The sequence below is a fragment of the Canis lupus genome, unplaced genomic scaffold (genome assembly GCF_011100685.1).
Source record: "Canis lupus familiaris isolate Mischka breed German Shepherd unplaced genomic scaffold, alternate assembly UU_Cfam_GSD_1.0 chrUn_S1613H1804, whole genome shotgun sequence".
Lineage (NCBI taxonomy): Eukaryota > Metazoa > Chordata > Mammalia > Carnivora > Canidae > Canis > Canis lupus.
Genome location: NW_023330454.1, coordinates 85428 through 108679, shown reverse-complemented (window position 1 = coordinate 108679; position 23252 = coordinate 85428). Strand labels below are relative to the sequence as shown.

Genomic DNA, 23252 nt, shown 5'->3' with positions numbered 1-23252 from the left:
GGCAAGTCTACTAATTAATAGGGTTCTTACTGGCAGTAATATACTGTATGTTCTCTTCTTTCCAAGTCCATTTAGTATTTGTCATTTACTCTTTGCGATTTATAGAATAGCATGCTGATGATATTTCTAATTTATCCACCTCTTTTTTATTTGAACTTACTCCCCAACTGCACATAACCTTCAAATTCTCTACTGGGCTGGTCTTGACTGACTGACTTTTCAAAAACTTGTGCCATTTCAGAATACTGTATTCAAAGTACCCTATATCCATCTTTTCCACTTCTATTTGTGTCTCCTGTGTCCCCCCCCTCCCTCCCTCCCCCCCCTCCCTCCCTCCCTCCTTCCTTCCTTCCTTCCTTCCTTCCTTCCTTCCTTCCTTCCTTCCTTCCTTCCTTCCTTCCTTCTTCTTTTTAGAGTGGGAGAGAGAGAAGGAAAGGAGGGAGAGGGACAGAGAATACCAAGCAGGCTCCACGCTCAGTGTGGAGCTAGGTGCGGGGCTTGATCTCACAACCCCAGGATCATGACCTGCGTGGAAATCAAGAGTTGGACGCTTAACTGACTGAGCCACCCAGGTGCCCTACTCTTTCCTTCTCTTTAAAAAATTTTTTTCAGTATAGCTGACACACAATGTTACATTTTTTAGAAGTACAACACGGTAATTCAACTTCTCTATTATTCTGCTATGCTCACCACTAGTGTAGCTAACATCTGTTACCATACAGCATGATTGTTGACTATATTCCTTGTGCTGTGTATTTTGTTCCCATGATTTATTCATTCCATAACTGGAAGCCTTATCTCCCACTCCCCTTCACTTATTTTGCCTATCCTTCCACACTTTTTCCCTTTCTTTCTCTCTCTCTCTCTCTTTTTAAAAAGAATTTATTTATTCATGAGAGACACAGAGAAAGAGGCAGAGACACAGGCAGAGGGAGAGCAGGCTTCATGCAGGCAGCCTGATGTGGGACTCGATCTCAGTCTGGGATCATGCCCTGAGTGGAAGGCAGACGCTCAACCACTCAGCTACTCAGGCATCCCCTTACTTCTTTCTTAAAAAAAGATAAATAAAACTTTAGATTGATGGATTACCAGTCCCCTTTATATATTATTACCTGTGGATTAATGAACAGCTTAAATGCAGCTGATATTGTTGGCATTTTTTCAATCCCCTATTTTGGGGTTGAGTAGTTGTTATTATATTAATATATATGATATATATATATAATAAACATAGATTATTACTGGCTGGCTTATTAATGACAGGAAAATCAATTTGTGTCCTGAATCCCAATTATATATAATCTATTTAATTATATGGATGTGAGAAGAAAATTTCAGGAGTCTATTTTTCTGGTCTCCAGATTTTCAAACTCTAATGTGTTTCTCCAGCTTCTTCAGTAAGTAGGTCCACTTTTTTTCTGTCCCAGGGTTCTCTACCATTCTTTTGGAAAACCTAGTAAGTAAACAATTTGCTATATGAAAGGTTAAATACTTAAGTAAATGTGGTTATAACCTTCTTGTTACTGTAGAATTAAAAATGGCTCAATGCTAAGCTTTCTCTAAAGCTGGCAATAACTTTTGAAACTATCAATTCTAGAGATATTTTTAATTGAAAAAGACTTCTGATGATGAAATTCAATCACATAAGAGATGCTTTCTGGGTAATGGAAATCCATTTTTCTCTCTTCAAATTAATTTCATATCTTGCTAGGATAACAGCTAACATTTCTAGAACATTTATTAAGTGGACAGATATTGTGCTAAATGTTTTATGTGGTTTATCGCAATTAATCTTCACAGCAACTCTCTGAGTTATGTCGTATTATAATCTACATTTTATAGATGAGGAACTTGAGGCTCATAAGTTCTAGGTATCACCTAAGGTACCCATCTGGGTATTATCCGATCCACCTAGGGTAAAGTAGGGGATATGGAAACAAGTGGTTTGACTTCAGAGACTTAGCTTCTAAATATTTCAAAATAATGCCTTTTAATTTTGTTTACTTACTCAAGTATAAGCTTATCATGATTGGACAAATGGAGAGGACATGGATAATTGACTTCTCCTTGCTTTTGTGCTCCCTGACCCCCACCTTTTTTTTGGAAGAGATAATCTTTTATATGATGCCACCTCTGCTTCCCTAACCACAGTTAACTATTTCAGTTAGTTAACTATTTGTACCAGAATTAGAGGCAATAGTAGGAAGACAATTGCTCTTCAACAATCTAAAATTAATCACATTATAGCTAACCAAACATTTCCCATCTGTATTCATTGTCTCTAGGGCTCCTGATTTCTCTCTTTATTTAAATGGAACAGGATGCTCCCAGAAGACTCCAATTAGTTTTTTGCAAGAATGGTTTTCACCTGGTGGTTGGAAAATATTTCTGAGAAATTGCCTTGAAGTGTATTTCCCTTGAGTCTAAGGAAACATGGTTTTTCCCTTCCCAGTGAGGGATGGACCATGTGCTTTTGCATTGTATAGCTCTCTCCTGGTTTTCAGATAATATTACAGGGAAGTACAACAGTCTCTGACTCTTGCTATCTGCTACAAGGCACCATCCCAAGGAAAACAGAGTCACTCAGATCCTGATCACAGGATACCAAATGTTAAAGGTGATAGGTCAAGTCTCTGGACCCCAGCTGTCTTTCTATCCTATCTACCTAATTCCATCTCTTACTTTTGATATAGGTTTCAAATGCCTTCAATTGATATCTGACTGAGTACTTATTACCCCGGGCTATGCTTTGGGCCCTAAAATTTTTCTTAGTTTTTTCTAAGATTTTTCTAAAATTTTTCTTAGTTTTCAGTATTTAATATTTCTTCATATCCCAATGTCACCATTGAACAATAGCATATAATAGCATATAAATGTCTTAATGTGTTGATTGACCACTAACTTAATGTGTTTACACACATGGGGACCGACATGTTGTAAAACATAAAGCACATGAAAGAAGGTTATATTCTCAGCCTGGAGATTAAAACTTTGTGTTATAGAATATTGGAGGAGACATTTTTATTGTATTGGATTGAGATAAAGGGCTTCCTCAGTATCTTTCATAGGTGACTTGACTGTATCCTCTATAAATCATCTGTTTCTGTTATTAACCTATGTACCTCCCATGAATGGTATTCAAAGATCTTACAGAAAGTCATGTCACTTACCATAGAACAAGGTAATATCTCAAAATTACTATTGATTCTTCTAGAGTATTGTCAATGTTACTTAGCACCCAAATTTTATTCTATTAGTTCCCAGATGGTGAATATATGTTAAAACCAACTTAATTATATTTACCTCTCTTATGGTCTTTCAAGGCTTCTGAGCATACTTTAACCAACGTCCTTAGTATGACTCAAAGCTTGACAGGAATAATGACTAGAAAGTATTAAGTGTAGGGCTTATCACATTTTTTCTGTATACCCCCACACTAGCTCTCACAAAAATTCTTTAAGTTCTCCTCAGGAACTCATACCCATTAATTCCCAGTCACCTTTTCTCTTAAGAAATTTAAAGGACAAAATTCCAAATATACAGTTTCATTCTCTCAATAGGAAAAATCTTCATGTATTCTGGTTAAGTGAGTTCTTAACATATAAGAGCTCTCTGCACTCTGGGAAATCACTATTCTAGCTTTTTTGAACAGGGAGACAAGGACTCCCACTAAATTTTACATTTACAAAAATAGCAATAGTTATATCCATTTAGGATGCAACAGCTGTGGAGGGATCAATTAAGTGAACGAAGAAGAAAGATTCCCTTGAGAGTCCAGGTTCAAAAGTCACTAGTTAATCTACAGTGTAATGAACTAGAATGAATTCTTTTCAATAAAAGCTTTAAGTATCTATCAGAAGGAAGAGTGTCTTTGGAGACAGGAAGATGTAACAATAGGTTACGTGCAAAATAATGAGTCAGATGAACCGTCAGAAGGTTAGATTAGAAGGTTAGATTCTCTCCATATGCCTAGGGATATTTCAGCTGAACTCAAGAAAGAAGCTGCTCAGAATTTGCTGAGGGAATCTGGATTTGGATGAAGTCCTATCACTCTGTGTCATAGTGGAAACAGTTCCCTCCCTCTATCCTAAGCAGCTTTTTTCTTCCCGTGACCATTCTTTGTTAAGACATCACAAACAATCAGGGAAATTTGTGTTCAGTTTTTTCTCATTTTTGACTTAAGTTTCAAGATCAGTTGCTGTCCATGTTGGTCAAAGGGCACAAACTTGGAGTTATGTGGGATGAATAAGTCTCGATCTAATGCACATTATATGAACTATAGTTAGTGATACTGTATTGACTCTCAGAAATTTGCTGAGTGCTCTCCGTGTGCATGCACACACATACACACACACCTACTCACACATACAGAATTAATGGTGAGAAGATAGGTTAATTAGCTTGACTGTTGTAATAGTTTCATTATGTGTATGTATACCAAATTATCATATACACCTTAAATATATAAAATTAAATTTAAAAAAGGTCAGCTGCTGTCCAACCCAAAACAAAAATTGATGCAAATAGTATAGGATTATAACTTTATATATATGATTTTGTTTATATATTTAATCAATAGTTTTTATAGAATATTTTTCTCCATTCAGTACACTATTATATATTTGATTGAGGTAAGAATGTAGGAGTATCTAATGTTACATAACATAGTTACATAAAATATAGTTTATATTTTAGCTAGGTAAATAATATTAATTGAGCTCTTCTTTGGCCTAGTTCTGTGCCAAATACTCTTATTGTATTGTCTTTTATAATCTTTATGACATTAGTATGTGGATTATATGACTATCTACATTTTATGGTTAAAAATTGAGAAGTTGAAAATTAAGAAGCTAAATAATTTTCCCAAGGCCATGTATTTGCTAAGAGAGTTTAGACTTGAACTCATGTTTGCCTTATGACAAAGTCCAAGCTTTCTAAGTGCACTATATTATCTCTCTACTTCAAAGAACAAGGGCTTAAAGATAATCTGATTAATGATGGGCAAGAAGGGGGTCATAGTGATTAACATTTTTCCCCATAACTCTAGCAGAAATTTACCTCAAAATAGATGTATACTTTTTGAGGAATTGAATGTATTTCAATGATTAACCCAGAAGGATCAAACTGTTTCTAAATAACTTAATTGCATCATAGAACACAAGAATATTTATAGAAATATTTATAGAAACACAAAAATTTTGAAGACCCAACAAGGCAAAAATCACCATGTGTAGAATCCAATAAAAGTTATCAGACATGCAGAGAAGCAAAATGTGTGTGTGTGTATTTTTTATATGCACATATATTCTTATTTTATATATATATAATAATTTTACACACATAAAGCATGAGGAAATAAATTAATTGAAAGTGACCCAACCAGACACCAATGTTAGAATTGCCAAGCAAGAACTTTAAAACAGCTATTATAACTTCACTCTATACATCCAAAAAATTAAGTAGAAACAAGGAAAGTATAAAGACTCAAATCAAACTTAGAGATGAAAACTACAGCATGTGAAATAAAAAATAGACTGGATAGGTTTAAACACAGATTATACTTGCAGAAGAAAATATTGGCAAACTTGAAGGCATACTAATAGAAACTATCCAAAATGAAAGAGAGAAAAAATAATTTTTAGAAAGTAGCATCAGTGAGCTGTGTGACCACTTTGAGTAGCCTAAAACACATGTAATTGGAGCCCTTTGGGGATTGGGTTAAGGGCAGAAAACAATTTTTAAAGAAATAATGGCTGAAAAATTTCCAGATTTTATGAAAACTATAAAACCTTAACCAAGAATGTCAGTGAACACTAAACAGAAGAAGCATAAAGAAAACTCCCCCAAGACACATCATAATCAGATTTGGATCCACAGATACAAAATGAAGCAACTCAGTATTGATAAGTATGTGGGTAAATATACATGACATTTTTTGGTAATTTAAAGATCTCTTTAAAGATAATTGCCCATTTTATTATGCTAAGTGAAATAGGTAAATCAGAGAAGGATAATTAAATGGTTTCACCTATATGTGGAGTCTAATAGCACAGAGGATCATAGGGGAAGGGAGGGAAAACTAAATGGGAAGTCATCAAAGAGGGAGACAAGCCATGAGAGACTCTTAACTATAGGAAACAAATTGATGGTTGCTGGAGAGGAAGTGGGTGGGGAGATGTGGTAATTGGATGGTGGGCATTAAGGAGGGCACGTGATGTGATGAGCACTGGGTGTTATATGCAACTGATGGATTACTGAACTTTACATCTGAAACTAATGATGTATTATATGTTGGCTAATTGAATTTAAATTAAAGAAAAAAGAAGGAAAAAGATAATTGTCCATATAAATGAAAATACATTTTTGCGTTTATGTAATATGTACAATAGACTGTGTTACAACAATAGCACATTCATTTTGAGTTTATCTTTGTGTCTTGTGTAAAAGAATGGTCCAGATTCATTCTTCTGCACATGGCTGTCCAATTTTCTCAGCACCATTTATTGAAGAGACTGTCCTTTTTCCAGTGGATAGTCCTTCCTGCTTTGTTGAATATTAGTTGACCATAGAGTTGAGGGCCCATTTCCGGGTTCTTTATTCTATTCCACTGATCTGTGTGTCTGTTGTTGTGCCAGTACCACACTGCCTTGATGACCACAGCTTTGTAGTATAACCTAAAATCCGGCATTGTGATGCCCCCAGCTCTGGTTTTCTTTTTCAATATTCCCCTGGCTATATAGGGCCTTTTGTGATTCCACACTAATCTTAAAATGATTTGTTCCAATTCTCTGAAGAAAGTCCATGGTATTTTGATAGGGATTGCATTGAACGTGTAAATTGCCCTGGGTAGCATAGATATTTTCACAATATTAACTCCAAATGGATAAAAGACCTAAATGTGAGACAAGAATCTTTCAAATCCTAGAGGAGAACAGAGACAAAATCCCTTTTGAATTTGGCCACAGCAACTTCTTGCAAGATACATCTATGAAGGCAAAGGAAACAAAAGCAAAAATGAACTATTGGGATTTGATCAAGATAAAAACCTTCTGCACAGCAAAAGAAACAGTCAACAAAACTAAAAGACAACCTACAGAATGGGAGATTTGCAAATGACGTATCAGATAAAGGGCTAGTATCCAGGATCTATAAAGAGCTTATTAAACTCAACACCAAAGAAACAAACAATCCAATCATGAGATGGGCAAAAGACATGAACAGAAATCTCACAGAGGAAGACATAGACATGGCCAACAAGCACATGAGGAAATGCTCTGCATCACTTGGCATCACGGAAATATAAATCAAAACCACAATGAGATACCACCTCACACCAGTGAGAATGGGGAAAATTAACAAGGCAGGAAACAAAAAATGTTGGAGAGGATGTGGAGAAAGGGGAACCCTCTTGCACTGCTGGTGGGAATGTGAATTGGTACAGCCTCTCTGAAAAACTATTTGGAGGTTCCTCAAAGAGTTTAAAATAGACCTGCCCTATGACCCAGCAATTGTACTGCTGGGGATTTACCCCAAAGGTACAGATGCAGTGAAATGCCGAGACACCTGCACCACGATGTTTATAGCAGCAATGTCCACAATAGCCAAACTGTGGAAGGAGCCTCGGTGTCCATCGAAAGATGAATGGATAAAGAAGATGTGGTCTACGTATACAATGGGATATTACTCAGCCATTAGAAATGATGAACACCCACCATTTCCTTCTATGTGGATGGAACTAGAGAGTATTATGCTAAGTGAAGTAAGCCAATTGGAGAAGGACAATCATTATATGGTTTCACTCATGTGGGAAATATAAAAAATAGTGAAAGGGATTATAGGGAAAGGAGAGAAAATGAGTGGGAAAAAATCAGAGAGGGTGACAATCCATGAGAGACTCCTAACTCTGGGAAACAAACAGCATGGGGGAAGGAGGGGTGGGCGGGGGGGATGTGGTGACTGGGTGATGGGCACTGAGCGGGGCTCTTGAGGGGTCGAGCACTGGGTGTTATGCTATATGTTGGCAAATCGAACTCCAATAAAAAATTTACAAAAAATATGTAGCAAAAAATGTGTGACAACAGAAGGGGCAAAATGAAAGTATACCATTATAAGATTCTTACACTACATCTGTAATGGTGTTAACATTATTTGAATGTAAACTGTTATAAGTTAAAGATCTATTAACCCTAAAGATGTTTTGACCCTAGAGTAACCATGTAACAAAACAAAAACCTGGAATGCATAATGATAAGTTAAAGAAGCCAGTCTGAAAAGACTACGTACTACATGACTCCAACCAAATGACATTCTGGAAAAGGCAAAACTTTGGAGACATAAAAACAATCGGTCATTACCAGGGATGAGCAAGTAATTTTGGGGCAGTGAAAATAGTGATCAGCACTAAGGCAGGAAAACATAAGAATCATGTCAATTGAACATGAAGCATTAGACTAGTTTTTATTTTCAGATGACATGATCATCAATATAGAAAGTCAATGGGAAACACAAAATTGATGCTAAAACTGTATCTTTGGGGTAAATCCCCAGCAGTGCAATTGCTGGGTTGTAGGGCAGATCTATTTTTAACTCTTTGAGGAATCTCCACACAGTTACCATTTGCTTCGACGTGGATGCAACTGGAGGGTATTATGCTGAGTGAAATAAGTGAATCGGAGGACAAACATTATATGGTCTCATTCATTTGGGGAATATAAAAAATAGTGAAAGGGAATAAAAGGGAAAGGAGAAAAATGAGTGGGAAATATCAGAAAGGGAGACAGAACATGAAAGACTCCTAACTCTGGGAAACGAACTAGGGGTGGTGGAAGGGGAGGTGGGCGGGGAGTGGGGGTGACTGGGTGACGGGCACTGAGGGGGGGCACTTGACGGGATGAGCACTGGTTATTATTCTGTATGTTGGCAAATTTAACACCAATAAAAAATAAATTTATAAAAATAATAAAAATAAAATAAAACTAATAAGTGAGCTTAGGACAGTGACGAGATACCAGGTCAATTTATAAATATTAATTGAGTTTCTATATACTAATAATGAATAATTGGAATATAAAAATAAAGAATACAGTTTACATAAAAACATGAATTACTTAGGGATAAATCTGACAGAAGTTGTGTGGTTTTTGAATGCTTAAAACTATAAATCAGGGCAGCCCTGGTGGTGCAGTGGTTTAGCTCCTGCCTTCAGCCCAGGGTGTGATCCTGGAGATCCCAGATCCAGTCCCATGTCAGGCTCCCTGCATGGAGCCTGTTTTCTCCCTCTGCCTGTGTCTCTCCCTCTCTCTCTGTGTGTCTTTCATGAATAAATAAATAAAATTTAAAAAAATTATAAATCATTGTAGGAGGATTACGGAAGGCCTAAAATGGAGAGAGAACGTATTCATGGATCAGTAGACTTAATAGTGTTAAGATTGCAATCACAATCAAAATTCTAACGGGCTTTCTTTTTCAAGAGAGAATTTAACTAGCTGGCATTTAAAATTTGTGTGTAAAAGCAAAGGACCTAGATAGACAAAACAATGTTGAAGAAAGAAATTTGGAGGGCTTATGATTCTTCATGTTAATTGTCTATTTGTCTCAGGAGCAGTATATTTCCAGTTATCTAGATTTAAACTCTCCAAGTGTTTCTTTTCACTTTATATTAATCAGTCAGTAAGTAACACTAATTATTTCTAATTTTTATATCTGCATTAAACATTTTGCTTAGGTAGAAAGATTTGAAAAAAAAAAAAAAAAGATTTGCCCAGGAGTTTTGAAGTATATTCTCATTAATTGGTTTAATCTAGTTTTTTTTAAAAAAATTATTTATTTATTTATGATAGTCACACAGAGAGAGAGAGAGAGAGAGGCAGAGACACAGGCAGAGGGAGAAGCAGGCTCCATGCACCGGGAGCCCGACATGGGATTCGATCCCTGGTCTCCAGGATCGTGCCCTGGGCCAAAGGCAGGCGCCGAACACCAGCGCAGCCCAGGGATCCCTAGTTTTTTGTTTTTAAAGAAATACTGTCTGCTTACATTTTGTGTGTGTGTCTGAGTTCTCTTATTTGTAATGCAAGAATGATAATGGTAGTTTGTTCATAATAATGAATAATAACAATATATTGATGATAGTGAGATACAACATATACTGGTTTTGATTCTATTATTACTATCCGTGTTTCTTAGAATAGTGCCTGGGACATAGTAAATAGCATAAATGCAATTAACTATTTCACTTGATTACAGGGAATTCTCTCTTGTATTGAAAGCACAAATGATCTGTGCCACTTATGTGGCATTTCAGTATCTTTTGCCTCATGCAATTTCTTGTATTGTTAACTTTTCATGGCTGTATATTTTATATACTGTTTTGTTGTGGCAGATTTACTTTGTTGTATTTTGTACACTGCATAGAAAAATGTTGGACCTACATTCAAATATTTATTAAACTATATACAAAACATGCGTTGAAGCCCAGAGAATTTCTAGAGCTCCTTCTCAGGAGAAATGACGACTTGAACAAGAGACATTAACTTTCTGGGGAGCTTTTTAAAAAAAAACTTTTTTTAGGTTTTTTAATATCAAAAGTAACAACATTTTTTTTCTCTCTTCAGAGCAGCCTCTTTGGGATCAATTGTACTGACAATACATTCTCTGGGGGTCATTATTCTGAGAGACTAATAAAGATCCTTTATTGCCATCTTCAATAACAAAAGTTCAAGAGATGTTTAAGAGAAGTCATCCCAGGGATACTGGTGAGGGTAGTGAGGAAATTGCAATGGGAGGTCAAACACAGGTCACCAGCAGGTTAAAGAAAAGAATGAGAGAAGCGAAACAGTGGGTTGAATGATGTCCTTGCCGTGAGGAGCCTGCAGGAGAGATCTTTAAATTTTCTTTATGCTAAAAAAATAAAAAATAAAAATAAAAATAAAATTTTCTTTATGCTGAGTGAAATAAGTCAATCGGAGAAGGACAAACATTATATGTTCTCATTCATTTGGGGAACATAAATAATAGTGAAAGGGTATAGGGGAAGGGAGAAGAGGTGTGTGGGAAATATCAGAATGGGAGACAGAACATGAAGACTCCTAACTCTGGGAAACGAACTAGGAGTGGTGGAAGGGGAGGAGGGCGGGGGGTGGGGGTGAATGGGTGATGGGCACTGAGGGGGGCACTTGACGGGATAAGCACTGGGTGTTATTCTGTATGTTGGCAAATTGAACACCAATAAAAAATAAATTTATAAAAAAATAAATTTTCTTTCAAACCCATCACTTAAAACAAAAGAACCCATCAGTTAAGCCATACGTTTTTCAGCATGGAGAAAATATGGTCTCATTCATTTGGGGAATATAAAAAATAGTGAAAGGGAATAAAGGGGAAAGGAGAAAAATGAGTGGGAAATATCAGAAAGGGAGACAGAACATGAGAGACTCCTAACTCTGGGAAACGGGCTAGGGGTGGTGGAAGGGAGGTGGGCAGGGGGTGGGGATGACTGGGTGACGGGTACTGAGGGGGGCACTTGACAGGATGAGCACTGGGTGTTATTCTATATGTTGACAAATTGAACACCAATAAAAATAAATTTATAAAAAATAGTTGTCATTTAACTTGAGGACTGTATTTATTTTTTAATAGACTTATTTATTTTATTTTTTGTATTTTTTAATTGGAGTTCCATTTGCCAACATATAGCATAACACCCAGTGTTCATTCCGTCAAGTGCCCCCCCCCAGTGCCCATCAGTAGACTTAATGTTTTTAGAATAATTTTAGATATGCAGAAAAATTGTATAGGTAGTATAGCTGGTTCCCATATATCATATGCTCAGTTTCCCCTATTATTAACATCTCACATTAATATGATGGATTTGTTACAATTAACGAACCAATGTTGATATATTATTTTAAAATAAAATCTATAGTTTTTATTCAGATTTTCTGAGTTTTAACCTTTCAATATATTTTTTCTATTGCAATATCTCATTTAGAATACCACATTACATTTAGTTGTTATGCTATCTTTTTGCTCCTCTTGACTATGACAATTTCTCAGACTTTCCTTATATTTGAAGACTGACAGTTTTGAGAGTTACTGGTCAGATATTTTATAGAATACTCCAGTTTTGAAATTTGTCTGATGCTATTGGGAAGACCACAGAGGTAAAGTGCATTTTTATTGTCAGTTTTTCCACTGTAAAGTTTTTGTAAAGTTTTCTCTTTCTTTAGTATGGAGTATCTACACAAATTATTTGGAATACTTCTACGTAGGAGGTTTGTCTCTTCTCCCTCACTTATTAATTCATTCAATCATTTATTTATATAAGTATGAATTCTTGGATATCTATTTTATTCTTTGGGTTATTATCTACTACTATTCTATTTATTTTCTTATCCAAATTGTTCCAACTTTTGCCATTAGAAGTTCTTTTAGTGCTTTCTCTGTTTCTTGAACATACCTCATCAATGTGATTGTATTTATTTTTATTTTCCAAAAAGGCCATACTTAAAGAAGGGTTCTAGACACCAAGGGAAGGAGTGAATTTGGGAGGTCTTGTTTACATAGAAGCATCATCTTTTTCCTTTTTGAGGGTGGAACACAAGTTCCATGAGGTCAGAAACCTTGTCCTATCTGTTCATTAAGAGTATCTGGAATATGGTAGTTAGTATGTTGGATGAATAAATTAAAGAATGATGACATGTCTTAGATGGAAGCAGGAGAAAGAGTGTGAACAATTGTAGTGTGAGGTTTAAGTGATACCAAATTAGATTATATCTAATTACGGGCACCTGGGTGGCTTATTTGGTTAAGCATATGCCCTCAGCTCAAGTCATGGTCTCAGGGTCCTGGGATCAAGTTCCAAGTTGGGCTCCCTGTTCAGTGAGGAGTCTGCTCTCCTTCTCTCTCTCTGCTCCTCCTCATTGCTTGTGTGCTCTCTCTCTCTCTGCTCTCTCAAATAAATAAATTAACTCTTTAAATAGATATTTTAAAAAGATTGTATCTAATTAGGAACGGAGAATGTGGTTTCATTAGAATTGTTGGAGCAAAGTTAAGTCAAACAATGAGGAAATATTAATAAATATTTCTGTCATATATTATTGAACTATATGAGACTTCTTATAAAAAGAGTTCAGGTCAGATGGTTAGATCTGTACAACTGACACCTAGTGTAGAGGTGATAAACTGGCATTATTATGAAGAAAATTTTGAAATACTTTCTTTGTCAAAGATATTTGCCCTTGGGGAATTATAGAGACAAGGTTAAACATATAGAACATTTCAATGCAAACCAATTGGGAAATAACAAAATATGTGGAATTAACAAGAATTCCTATGGGGTGTATAGAAATAGAAAATCGTTTTTGGAAGAAAGGATGAGGGGAGGCAAATGGAAGATGAATTCGAATGGGGCCGGGGAAATCACTTATGTTTGAATAGGGTATAAATGGATTTGATTAGGGGCAAACGAAGGATATTTCAGGTAGGTGACTATCATGTGAAAAGTTTATATTTTGGATTAGGGTTAATGTTGAGGAGTTGCAGAAAATGTTTGGATTGGTGAAGTTGAACATAGATTTTTCACAACTCCTGATTGCTAAGAGAATGAGTTTCAAAAGTAAGAATGAGAAGATTCTAGAAGATTTAAAGCAAGAAGTGAACTAATTAAAATAGTGTTTTAGGATAATAAATACTGTGATACTGCTTAGGATGACTAATACAGAGGAGAGATTATAAATGCGATATCATTAGGAAGTTGTCAAGATAATTCTGGTTGAGAGATACAATTTTAGATTAGAAGTATTACAGGAATGACAAAGAAGAACTTTTTGACAGAAGAAAATGATAACATTGAGTGACTGAAATAAAGGATTTAGAAGGAAGAGCTGAGGAAGAGTAGGCTAACATAAAAATTTGCCCCTTCCGGGTAACCTACACATAAAATTAGGTTCAACAAAGTTCTGAGTTCAAACTGGGCAAGGTATAAAGTCATGATCAATTTCAGTAATATTTGAGTTATGTTTGGGAACTGGAGTTGGGTCCAAATGTGACCTCAGTTATTTGATGCACTACCTCCAGTTCCAAAGACCTGACAAGATGCAACTCTTTTTCTTTTTCTCTTACTGAGCAAGTGAACAAGAGGAGAATATCTCATTATCCATATCAGAAGTAGAGGATTATCTTTCATGAACCTACTGAATTTCCAATATTGGACCTATCCAAATGCACTTGGTTCTTGAATGGCAAATTAGTCAGGATAGGTTTTTGAATCTACAATATTCTTATCTTTCTTCATCATCGTCCAAACCAAACAATGAGATTCATAGACAACCTCTGTTAAGGATTCATGACTCAGGTGATCAACCCAACTACTAAACATATATATCATGTAGATGCATGCTTAAGTTAATTATCAGAAGGGAAGCTGGGGAACATGTAGTGGGATTTTGTTGGTTTTTAAAGAAATTTTAAATGAAAAAAGAGGAAAGGCCTTGGAGAAGAGTTCTATTTACCTTGAATATTTTTGAAGTATAGAAGAAACTTATATGATGGTCATTACCTTGTATGAACAACTGAAAATAAAGAGTACAACATAAAAATACATTTGAGCAGTTGGATGATGTTTAATAAGCATATATATATATAAAACACACAACTTTCACAATTACTGTTTCTATCCTTTGTTATTTTATTTATTTTATTTTATTATTTTTTTGTTTCTATCCTTTGATAGAAAAAAGTCCAATGATTTGGTCCAAGCTTCCTGAATGACTATTACTTTTTTCCTCCACATCTCCCCCCTCCCTTTTTTCTAAGTCTATTTTTATTTTTTTAACATTTATTTATTTATTGTATATTTTTTATTGGAGTTCGATTTACCAACATATATCATAACACCCAGTGCTCATCCTGTCAAGTGTCCCCCTCAGTGCCCGTCACCCAGTCACCCCAATCCCCTGCCCACCTCCCTTTCCACTACACCTTGATCATTTCCCAGAGTTAGGTGTCTCTCATGTTTTGTCACCCTCACTGATATTTCCCACTCATTTTCTCTCCTTTCCCCTTTATTCCCTTTCACTATTTTTTATATTCCCCAAATGAATGAGACCTTATAATGATTGTCCTTCTCCGATTGATTTACTTCACTCAGCATAATACCCTCCAGTTCCAACCACGTTGAAGAAAATGGTGGGTATTTGTTGTTTCTAATGGCGAGTAATATTCCATTGTATACATAGACCACTTCTTCTTTATCCATTCATCTTTTGATGGTCACTGAGGCTCCTTCCACAGTGGACATTGCTGCTATAAATATTGGGGTGCAGGTGTCCTGCCATTTCACTGCATCTGTATCTTTGGGGTAAATCCCCAGCAGTGCAATTGCTAGGTCATAGGGCCACTCTATTTTTAACTCTTTTTCACACAGTTTTCCAGAGTGGTTGTACCAGTTCACATTCCCACCAACAGCTTTTTTTTTCACACTATACCTGGATTGTATCTTCAGTAGTCAGACTGTGCTAAGCAACCAAATGCCCCTTCTCAAATTAGCAATATTTTTGATGTTTTAGTCAAGGCTCCTAATCTCTAACATTCCTCTTTTTTAGAAATTGAGGTAAATTGGTATATATCATTATATGTTTCAGGTATACAGCATTAAGATTAATATCTGTTTACATTACAAAGGGATTACCATCACAAATCTAGTTACCATCCACCACCATACACTTGGCCTCTTTCACCTATTTTGCCCATCCCTCACTAACATTCTTCTTAAATTAAGGGATAATGTAAGTCTGGATATTGAAGAAGTTATCTAAGTAGGACTTAGTTGTGCTGCCCCTAAATTCAGTCTTGTTCTCCTTGAGTCTATGTTTAAACACCATCAAGCAATGACAGTAGAACACATTCAGTATTCGGAAAACTATTCTTTCAATTCTGTAGTTATATCATATTTCATGATATAGTACACTCAAAAAATTTCCGGAATGGGCAGTGGAAACGTTTTTGTGGAAATATTCGTTAACCATTTATTTGGCAAATTCATGGATGGGTTATTCAGATTTAAAATTAACCTAGCCTCAAAAAAATCAATAGTCTCTTACTTCTTTGTGAGAAATACAATCCATTTTACTGTGTCTTTTTTTTATTTTTATTTTTTTACTGTGTCTTTGAAGGCATCTTTCACTTGTTTGTTTCAAAGCGTATAAATGAATGGGTTAAACAAAGGAACAACTGAAGTAGTGAGCACAGACACTACTTTATTAATAGCTACTCCTTCCTTTGCTGAAGGTTTGATGTAGATGAAGATGCAGCTGCCATAAGTGATGGAAACCACAATCATATGGGAAGAGCAGGTGGAAAAGGCCTTTTTCCTTTGTTGGGCAGAAGGGAATCTTAGAATGGTCTTAATGATGTAGGTATAGGAGAAGACTACACACACTAAGGTAATAATGAGTGTCAGTATGGCAAAACTCAGAACAATTCTCTCTATTAAGACTGTGTCTGAGCAGGTTATCTGTAAAATTGGAGATGCATCACAGCCAAAATGATCAATCACATTTGAGTCACAGAATTCCAGCTGGAGGCCCAGGCCAAGAGGCGGGAGGATGATTAACGGGCCAGCAAACCAACAGCAGAGAACGAGGGTAGTGCAGACTCTGTTGTTCATGATAGTTGTATAATGCAGGGGCTTGCAAATGGCCACATAGCAGTCATAGGACATGGCGGCAAGGAGAAAAAATTCTGTTGCTCCAAAGAAGACAACAAAGAATAACTGGGTGGCACAAGCATTATAGGAAACAGTATTATCTCCAGTGGTCATAGTATACAGGAATCTGGGAATACAGACAGTGGTGAATGAGACTTCTAAGAAAGAGAAATTTCAGAGGAAAAAATACATGGGAGTTTTAAGATTGGAGTCCACCAGTGTGAGGGTGATAATGATGAGTTTTCCAGTAACACTGAACATGTAGGTGAGAAACAAAAATACAAAGAGCAGAACTTGTATTTTTGGGTCATCTGTCAATCCTAGCAGGATGAATGTTGTTACTACTGTATGATTTCTCATCACTGCCTTGCACCAGGAGGGATTTTGCCTGGAGAAAGAAGTGTCATAAGAAGCTAGTACTGGAACCTGAAGGAGGACATTCTGGCAAGCCTGCTTACTGCTTACATGCACTTTCTTCTTTTAGTTAATTTAATTTGTTAGCATAGAGACTTCTATGGGAAAGGTTTAGTATGGATCTTGTGCTTTTAACTAGAAAGCATATTTCCAAAGATGTCAAATAAACACAAAACAAAACATAAATCATATGTCTGATTTACAGTTTCTCAGCAATATTGCCTTTTGTATAGATTTTATTTGTCTTTATCCTGGAGGCAGTTATGTCAGTTTTCAGCTCCCCCCATCCTTATTTTCTTTAGTTTTTTTCACACTATACTGAAATGCTCTATTTTCAAAACCAAGAAGGATCTGTTATTTTGTATTTTTTTGTGTTTTAAAATTAAAACTTATTTTTTTTGAGCTATCTTAGCATCACAGCAAAATTGAGGGGAAGGTACAGAAATATTCCATATGCTTCCTGCCTTTACAAATGCATAGCCTCTCCTGTTACTAACACCCCCCACCAGAGTGGTACCTTTGTTACAAATGATGAACTTATATGGACACGTCAAAGTATATAATTTACATTATGGTTCACTCATGTTGTACATTGTAAGGATTTGGACAGATATTTAGTATCTTATATTGATCATAATTTGTCGTATGCAGATTAACACTAGAGCATTCATTTATAGTTAGTTCTGCTCTCTGTACTTTGAATGATTTCTAAATAGGGAGATAAAACTTTAAAATACAAAGATGTAGTTTTGTTTTTCACCCCATGTTTAGGCAAATGAAAGTATTTTTAAGCCAGGCTCGGACTGCTTAGGCAGGGGTTTCCTGAAGTGGTATAATGAAATTTTTTTTCTGGAACTTAAATATAAACCCAATTTATCTGTACTTTATATATGTCCTGTTGTGATGTTTTGGGTCCTGGATGGAGTCCAGAGGGGATGATCTGTCCAATTTGTTCTTTGCCAGCCTGATTGGCCTGACCAACTCAGTGTTCTTCACAGCACTCAGCCTTCAGAATCTGTCTTAGGGTTTATCTTAGTGACCTCTTTGAACAATTTGTGTTCTTGCCTGCTTCAATTCAACTTTCCTCACTAGTAAATCAGCTCCCTAACCCTACAGCTTATGTTCTCTGAGTTTTGATGTATGTAACTTGCCCAAACAACATCCAGAAACAAATGGACACAATATGAGCCAATCTTTGTAGCCATAGTATAAAGTACCTTACCTTTCTCAGTGACATTTGTCACTGTCCATTTCTGCACCTCCAAGGAGTGTTAAGCCTCCCTATACCCCAATGTACATTTCTTCCCTCCAGAAATCTCTTTAGATAGGTGCTCAGGAAATTCCCTCCCCTCCTTCATGTCAAAACTTAGCCTCATTGAGGTTTGTGTTTCAAGCAGCTGCTTGAAGGTATCCAGGTATCCATCCTGTAAAAAAAAATCGGTAAGAAAAAAAAAATCGGTAAGTGCAACCTCTCTGGGAATATCAAAGTTAACAATAACTTGATATATTGTCCAATAATATGTCTTAGGATTTTATTGGGGGTAAATGATTGTTAATGAGCAAATTTAGGCATACTCAGTGTTTGTAGGGAAATCCTATAGACTTCTACATGAGAGTGAAAACTACTTTTTTATGTTTCAAAAAATTGTCCTAGTTGTATCCAGTGTATGTTTTCTGAATAGAGAATCAAAATTATGTTAGGTTACTCTTGCATTGCTCAAGTAAATAATCTACATTTATTCATTAAAATAAATATCCAATAAGCCTCTGTTATTTAAAGAACATAATATCAGAGAGTGGAGCTCCAATCATTTGCAGGTTGAGCTCCCTCAAGCTTTCTGGCTGCCCGTAGAAGATAGTATTTCATTTTGGTGCATACTCAGTGACATGGTAACACAAGATAACAGTGAAAATATAGCTGTGGATTTCAGATGACAACTATTCCATGCTTGTTACTTGGTAATTGATCTTAGCTATTAGATAGCTATTTATATTAATAGCTATTTAAATTTTTTTATGTTCACCCAGTTTCTCTAGTTATTTTTTTATTTTTACTAATGTTGGCCATGACATCTGTCCTCATAAGTTGAGTTAGCAGGTTTATTGCTCAGGGTTCACAGACATGATTTTGAAATACAGACAAGCCCTCCCCCCTTAGCTCCTGGGAGAAATGACTCACTGGAGAGATAGTATCTTGTCATGTACTTGCCAGGGGAAGACTCTGATAAGCCAAACTGAATGATGAGTCAGGTTTATTTCTGCATTCTTAATTTTCTTCCCCCTCTCCCTTCCACTGTAGGAGAGTTTAAATCCTTGTACTAGTTATTGGTATTGTAACTCTAGTTCTTCCTCTCCTATGAAGTTCTTAGGATCTAAAATTATTTCCTCTTGTCTTATCAAAACATTAATTCTTTTATATTAGTAGGAAAGACTGATGAACTCAGTCATATTAGCATTTGATCATGAATTTAATGTTTAAAATACTTAATATATATTGGATCAGAGTTTATTAAAATACAAAGATCCTTCTTCTTCCTCCATGCTACCTTAGCTACTTGTCCCAATATTTAAGAGGCTTACTGACATTTAATTTTCAAATTTGATGTTCTCTTAATGCTACCTGGCCTTTATTTTCATCATTTCTCCTTCCACTTAAGACTTTTCATGGAGGCATTGAAACTACTTTTGGTATTTGAAGCAATGGAGTTTTGCATCCCAAATACGCAATAAAAAATAGCCTGGTTCTGGGATAGGTTTCTGGTTTTACTATGGTTTATTACTGAATTTTTTTTGTAGTCAACATACAATGTTGTATTCGTTCCAGTTATACGGCATAGTGATTCAACACTTCCATACATTAGACAATGTTCCATGCGTGTTTTGTCTTCGGACATTACCACTCAAGATGCCTAAAGAGCCAAGGTCTGTGGTCACATGACCTCATGGGGAGGAGGCTCTCAGGCTAATTTTTACAGTGTTTATGCAGAGTACAGTTGATTGGAGATGAAGGACACCCCTCAGAAGACCTGATTTCTCCCACATGAGACAGAATCAGCTTCTGAGGCTGTAGGAAATCAATGCCACTAGGAGGGATGGCCTACAATGTGCTATCTTTGGTTCTGTTCCACCAGCCATGGTGTAACTTCTGTAGCCATATCATGAAAGCCAGAATTCAAGTGGGAAGAATAAAATGTTAACAAAGGGCCCTAGAAGGATGTTGATTTAAGGATCTGAGTCTTCACAGTGACCAAAGTAATCTTCCTTGTGAAGCAGCATAGGAATCGGGATGCAGTGGCCTTCTTGGCTCAATAAGTTACGTGTCTGACTGCAGCTCGCATCATGATCCCAAGATCATGTCAGGCTCCCTGTTCTTCAGTTCAGGGTCTGAATAACCCTCTTCCTCTGCCATTCCTGTACTCCTTTGTCTCTCTCTGAGAGGATTCCTCATCAGTAATGTCATCCTCAATATTCTCCACTGCCCAATTGCTTTCAAATTTCCTGAGGCCACCTTGACAATATTTATTTGTTCTTCCTCATTAATATTTTTTATGAACCGTCTCATTATGAATGTATCGGAGGGTGAATCATAGAAGTGGGTGGAGAGTCACTCACTGAGTTTCGGTGGACAAAATCTGGCACCACAGCCTTGGCAACATCATCGCAGCAGCAACAATTGAGGTTGTCCATTGTCAAAGACGCTAGGTAGAGAGCTGACAACTCACTCAATATCAACTATGAACTGCTCAGCTCAAAGAGTGACAGTTGAGAAGAAAGGCAGAGGTATATTTCTCGTCACCATGGCAATGTGTGACATCATAGTGCTTTCAAAATGAATGCAGCTGCACAGCAATCACCTGCTGTCTCGACAGGGGTGTACCTTTTGATTTGTAGAGTCAGGCATTCTTCCTTACATCTCAGCTTGAATTCACTGCTGTTCAGGATGGCTTGATAGTTATGTGGCTAAATTTAGGGGACCAGCTGACATGAGGAATTCTATTCCACCATCTTCCATCCATCTGAAATATGTTTTTTAACGGGCCTAATCCAAACTGATTCAGGATGGTAGTCCATAAAGCCTTTTTGCAAGCTATTCAAGTTTGTTTTGCAAATAAAGTCAGTTTTATTTAGGATCGCCCAAACTAGAGACAATTAAGCTGTCCCTATTTATTTTTTCTTTCTTTCTTTCTTTCTTTCTTTCTTTCTTTCTTTCTTTCTTTCTTTCTTTCTTTCTTTCTTTCTTTCTTTTTTATTGGAGTTCTATTTGCCAACATATAGCATAACACCCAGTGCTCATCCGGCCAAGTGCCCCCCGCAGTGCCCATCACCCAGTCACCCCAACCCCCTTCCCACCTCCCTTTCCACTACCCATTGTTTATTTCCCAAAATTAGGTGTCTCTCATGTTTTGTCACCCTCACTGATATTTTCACTCATTTCTCTCCTTTTCCCTATGACCCTTTTCACTATTTCTTATATTCCCCATATAAGTGAAACCATGTATTGTTTGTCCTTCTCCAAGTGACTTACTTCACTCAGCATAATACCCTCCAGTTCCATCCACATCGAAGCAAATGGTGGGTATTCGTCCTTTCTACTGGCTGAGTAATATCCCATTGTCTATATAGACTACATCTTCTTTATCCACTCATCTGTCAATGGACACCGAGGCTCCTTCCACAGTTTGGCTATTGTGTACTTTGCTGCTATAAACACTGGGGTGCAGGTGTAAGAGCCTTCCTTTATACCTATCAACAATTTAACCAATTTGCATGCCCACCTCCATTCCAGTAACAGTTTGCTCTGTGTAGTTAAGGATTTATTTCCTGGTTTGCCTTTTTTTAGGTTACTTTTCTTTAGGCAGTAAAGAGTTACTTCTTTTTCCCTCCCATGTTACATCTTTTTTCTTTTTTTCTCCAGTCAAGAAACATTTATTTAGATAAGAAAGGAGTCCCTAGGGCTTGGGCTTGGGAGGCTGGCCTTGGTTTTAGGCCTGGGACCCAGCAGTCCCAATAGGCTAGGAGGGGCACGTCCTCTTGCTGCAGGTGATGAAGCTCTGGTTCTCGTTGGACCAGTAGAGAACCACAAAGCCCTCTGGTGGAAGGATAGAACCTCTGTTCTCTTCCACGTGGCCCGTTATCAGATAGCTGGTTCCTCTCTTTTCTTTTTTTTTAAGATTTTATTTATTTATGAGAGAGAGAGAGAGAGAGAGAGAGAGGCAGAGACACAGGCAGAGGGAAAAGCAGGCTCCATGCAGGAAGCCCGACGTGGGGCTCGATCCTAGGTCTCTAGGACCATGCCCTGGGCAGAAGTTGGTGCTAAACCGCTCAACCACCAGGGCTGCCCATCTGGTTCCTTTCTCATGGGGAGGCATTGCTGGTAGGGAATGTAAAACTTCAGGGGGGTGTCCGTGAATGGATAGGGCAAGTCCAGGCTTCTGGTTTTGTAAGCACCAATAAGACTGACAGAGACCTTGAGGGCTTCCCCTGAGCCCCAAACCATGGACTTCACTGTTGCAGTCACCACCAGGTTGCTGGTACAGAAGTTGGTCTGCAAGGTGCCTATCCATTGACAGGGGACACTGGGTGCATTGGGGCCCTCCAGAGTTGCCTGGCTTCAGATGAAGCCTTTGGTGTCTTTGCAAATGTCTGGACTTGGGGTTTGGGTTGAGGAGTGGGATGCCCTACTGAGCATCCTCCCCAAGGCCCTGGACCTACCCATCTTTGGTGGTGCCCGGTGGCAGGCTCTTGAAGGAGACAGAGAAGATGTTGGATGGCTGTGACACTGAGGTCAGAGATGAACTGGACCAGGAGCACAATTCCCTTCAGAAGAGATGGGACCCAGGAGTGAATGGGTGTTATTGTCTAATGGGTACAGAATTTAAGTTTGGGAAGATGAAAAACTTCTGGAGAAAAATATTGCTTTGGCTGATGTCAAAAACATTATTCTATGCACTTTTATTTAGGACTTTTTTTGGCTTCAGGTCTCACATTTAGGTCTTTGATCCATTTTGAATTTATTTTTGTCATAGTGTTAGCAAGTGGTCCAGTTTCATTCTTTTACATGTAGCTGATCCAGTTCTCTCAACACCATTTCTTGAAGAGACTGCCTTTTCCCCCATTGGATATTCTTGCTTCCTTT

General features: G+C 37.1%; 1 pseudogene; it reads right to left on the bottom strand.

Annotated features, from left to right (window-relative positions):
• Positions 1–15387: 15387 nt before the first annotated feature.
• On the bottom strand, positions 15388–20940 carry LOC119871180 (annotated as a pseudogene).
• Between the last annotated feature and the right edge of the window lie 2312 nt (positions 20941–23252).